Source organism: Athene cunicularia (genome assembly GCF_003259725.1).
Source record: "Athene cunicularia isolate RWA chromosome 21 unlocalized genomic scaffold, athCun1 chr21_part1, whole genome shotgun sequence".
NCBI lineage: Eukaryota > Metazoa > Chordata > Aves > Strigiformes > Strigidae > Athene > Athene cunicularia.
In genome coordinates, this window is record NW_020799127.1 from 4,618,666 (window position 1) to 4,622,873 (window position 4,208).

A 4,208-nucleotide genomic window follows, 5' to 3' on the forward strand; every position below is an offset into this window, starting at 1 on the left:
AACCTCAGCATCAGGTGATGACTTAAAAAGTTGGTCTGGATCTCCTGGAAGTGAAGAGCTCAGGTGCTGGTAAAACTGTTGGCTAGCTTTTTGTTATGTTCTGATTCCAGAGGTTTATGTTTTCAGAGAATCAGGTTTATGTTAACCCTTGGTTAGATGTTGTCATGTATCCCTAGTGTCTTGCACGGGAGTAGCCAGGCTGTGCAGATCTGTGTCAGTGAGAGGTTTTGGGTGATGCAGTTAATGTTGCATTCCTCGGAGAAGGGTGGGAGCTGGGTGTCTTACTGGCTCCACGCTGAGCCCTGAGAAGTGAGTACAAGAAACTTTCTTAAGAGGAACTGCATGGTGATTTGGAAACTACAACATTAAACAGTTTTTTGCCAAACTGAGCCTCTAATGGCTGATTAAAAAAAAAAATAAATCTGGTTATTTCAGTACATACCTTTTTTTTTTTTTAATGAGTGCAGTGAAACTGGGCTCTACTTTTTTTTTTTTTTTTTTTTTTCTCCTACTTGAAACTGCTTCTGTCTTAAGCTGTGGCCATGGAGCAGGGATGGCAAAAGGCGACCGAGGTACATGTGCTGGTGTTGGAGCTGTCTGCCTTCATCAGAGATGAAGATCAGGATGTTGTTAGATCTTGTTAGATCAGGATAATGGTGATGGGGAAAAAATATTACTGTCTGGAACAGCAGTGACCTCTTGTGGGTAGTGAGGATTCCTTGCTGGCAGTGCCTTGGAGGATATTCTCTTGTCATTATGTCTGTGGCCTTAAAGTGAATGTGGCAAAGGGACCTTGGGTTCTCTTGGCTCGGTGTCAGAAACAAACAGCTATGAATGGTACTAAGTCTTTTCTTCCTCACATGTATGTGCCCTGAAGCTGTGGTGTGAAATAGTGCCCTAATGGTTCAGGAGCACTCGGACTCTTCTCTCCCCCAGTGAACCCAGAGTTGGCCTTTGAACACATCAGGGGAGTGAGAGAGCGTGAGACCAACACTTTTCCTCATATACTTCTTCCATGAAGTGTCTTCATCTCTGATAAAAGCTGTCTCACTGGTCTGGCACAAAATCGGGAGAGTAACATGGTACTGTGCAAGCCAGCACTGTGCCTGCGATATGCAGAGGCGCTGTGGGGGTCTCGGCCCCTAAGAATCACTTAGAAACCCCGAGGCATGTAACCAGATTGCCAGTCCACTGGGAACTGGGCCTCAGCCCAGCTTCCCAGCCAGCTGCAAAGACAAACTAGAAACTTCTTGTTTAAGCCTTTTTTTTTTTTTTTTCTTTAAAGGTTATGTCAGTACATTCTCATGGTTAGTGGAGGTAAATGTATGTAGTCACAGCTCAGCTGATGCTTTATAAGATGCAGGGTGTAGTCTGTCAGAAAGCTCTTTCAGTAGTCAGTGGGATGAATCGAAGTCAGGAAAAAAGACTTTCTGTGTCTTTCCACCAAATAGCATGTTGCTTCACCTCCCTTTGCTTTAAGAGCATCTGAAGGTGAAATTCTCAAAGGAGAGTTTTCATTTTGTATGTTGTTTTATGACAAGCTAGTTGCTTAGATTTTTACTTCTCTACTAGTCTGAGCTACACACAACACCGCCTTTGAATTGTCCCGTGTCTTTAGACAGTTTCCAAGTATTTCTATTCTCTGGACAACTGCAGATTCCATGGGGCTGAAGGTAGGAATGTGTATCTGGGCAGACACAGCTGCAACAACACCCTGCAGTTGGAAGGTAGTGATACCAAGATTACAGGAATGCCAGGGATGCTGGGGAGCAGATGTCTTGCATATGCAGATGTCAAGAAAACGAAAGGTAGTGGGGAATCTTTAGTAAGAAGTTATCTGCCTTTTATTATGCTGTTTTGAAGCACTGACTCTTCGTGCATGGCCTTCTGTTGAGTGATGACTTCTGTGTGTAAATTTACCATATTTCTATTTTTAGAAAATGGAGAGAGATCCAGCAGAAGGTCCTCTGCCTGTCCTACTTCTTTCTGATTGCTGAAGGAAAGACACAGCTCTCAGTGAATTGAGACAAAACTAGAATTAGCATTTCCACTAACTTGTGGTTGTGATACAGAGATTCCCTTCTCTCCAGTTCTAAAAAAATAGTTTGTCAGGTCACACCGTAAGTTGTAGAAATAAACAACTATCTTGCAAGACTTAGTTAAGCTGTTGTTGTAGAGCCACATCCATCACCCCAAAATAAAAGCAACGCTCAAAAGCCAGGGTATTTGATGAAGTGCTTTGTCTGGATGTTTGTGATAAGTGGGTGTCTTGTGCTATAAAAGTGGGGAAAGAGAAACCAAAGAACAAGGAAGAAGCCAAGAATGTGTAAGAGCAACAACTGGGAATGCAGCCTTGACAAAGTTTTGTCTCGTGGTTTGGTTTTTTGGGGGGAGGGGGTGTCAGATGGCAGCTAAAGAAAGCCCAAAATAATGAGTTACAGCTATTAGTGTCAGATTGTGTTCAGGGGAAATGCAAGTTGCTGCAACTTCCTTTTCCTATAAAGAACATGCAGAGGGCATCAGGCTCCAAAATAAACTTCTAAATGTAAGAGCCTGCTTGACTGAAGTTTAATGAGTAGTAAAGGTCACAAAGATGTGTAGAAAGATCATCTGGGTTCCAAAGGAAATAACTTTAACTGAGCAAATGACAGATGTGTCAAGGTGACCACAAAGCCTGGATATAGCTGGAGACTTAGTAAAGAGAATTTTAAAAAGCTCTGAAGTTCTGTCTAGCAACTTCTTGGAAAGCGTTGGAGTGACTTGTCCTTGGGGGTGGATCTCTGGAGCAGAGCAGTGTGTTTGGACGGCACAGGAAAGGCAGTGTAAGATGGTTCATTTGTGGGGTGCTCTGTGTGCTGACCCACATGGCCCCCTTTTGTACTGTGGCAAAAATGATTAAAATCAATCTGATTAAAGAGCTCCAAAGACTTGATTCAGAGCTGGCACCTAATCCTAGGTAGCCAAGGCATAAGCTGAATGTGAGTGAAAAAAGCTCTTTGTGAACTGGCAGAGTGGGTGTGAAGACTTACCCTGACAAACTGATGTATCCCCAACGACTTCCAGGATTCATCAGAAAATTGGATTTGAACTTAGAAGTCAAAACCAGATGATGAAAGGTAGTGGAACTGGCTGAAGGTGTTGAAGACAGCTGGGCAGCTGAGCAGTGGAAGAAAGTAGTGGAAAAATGGGAAAACCTGCTCTTAAAAAAAAAAACCCCAGTATGTAAGCAGTAGTAGCCCTCTTACACATCTGAGGGGAATGGAGGTTTATTTTTAAAAAATTGCAGTTATTGTTTTCCAGTAAAGTAGCAACAGTGCAAAAATAGAGTTCAATTAAATACTAGTTATCCTGAAAAACTTTGCTGTGAAATGGTGTGTTCTAAATACAGTGCTGGTCAAAGGAAGTGATTTAAAATGTTGAGAACCCCTTTTCAATTTGGAACATGATAATGTAAAACTGGAAGAAGAACATGGGCAAAAGTAATACGCAAACTCTGAATTTGTGGGGATTTAAGATATTTCTATCAGATGTGATTTTTAGGGTCTGTTAGATTGCTTCGGAGTGCTGAGGAAGCTTGGGTGGAGGTGGAGGTGAAGGTACCTGGTTTTACAGGTCGGAATAAACCTTGTTAAAAACTGAGCTCAGCAGGGATCCTCCATGGCTGGGTAGCTGGGAAAAACTGAGAGAAAAAGACACCTGAAACAATAAGATTTGCCTTCGAAAACCGAGCACATCACACAAAAAGGTACAAGGTGTGAGTTGTCTGCGTGGAAGCCCGTGAAGTATCTGGCAGGTTAGAAGCAATCAAGGACATGCTTTCAACTTTGGAAGTGCTTTGAAGGGGAGGGGGGAGAAGCTCTTTCTCACAACAGGAACGTTAAAATCTGTTTTAGCTTGGTAGTGAATGCTCCGGGTCTGCTTATCGCTTTCTGCTGCACAGGATGGAGGATGCTGCGAGAGGCGGTGGTGGCGCTTTGCAAAGTGGAGAAGGTGGAAGGTAAAAACAGGAGGTTGGTGCCACGTCGGGGGGGTGATGGAGCCGGGGGAGGGTTGCAGGACTGGTCCCCTCTGGTCCCGGTAGGACCTGGAGGGTCCAAACTGCCCGGGAGCCCTCTGAGACGCAACATATTTAGTGGGAAGAGACGGTTCTGTGTCGGAGAAGAGGAGGAAAGGTGTCCTGTGTGGCTTTTAGGAGACGAGAGTTGGGG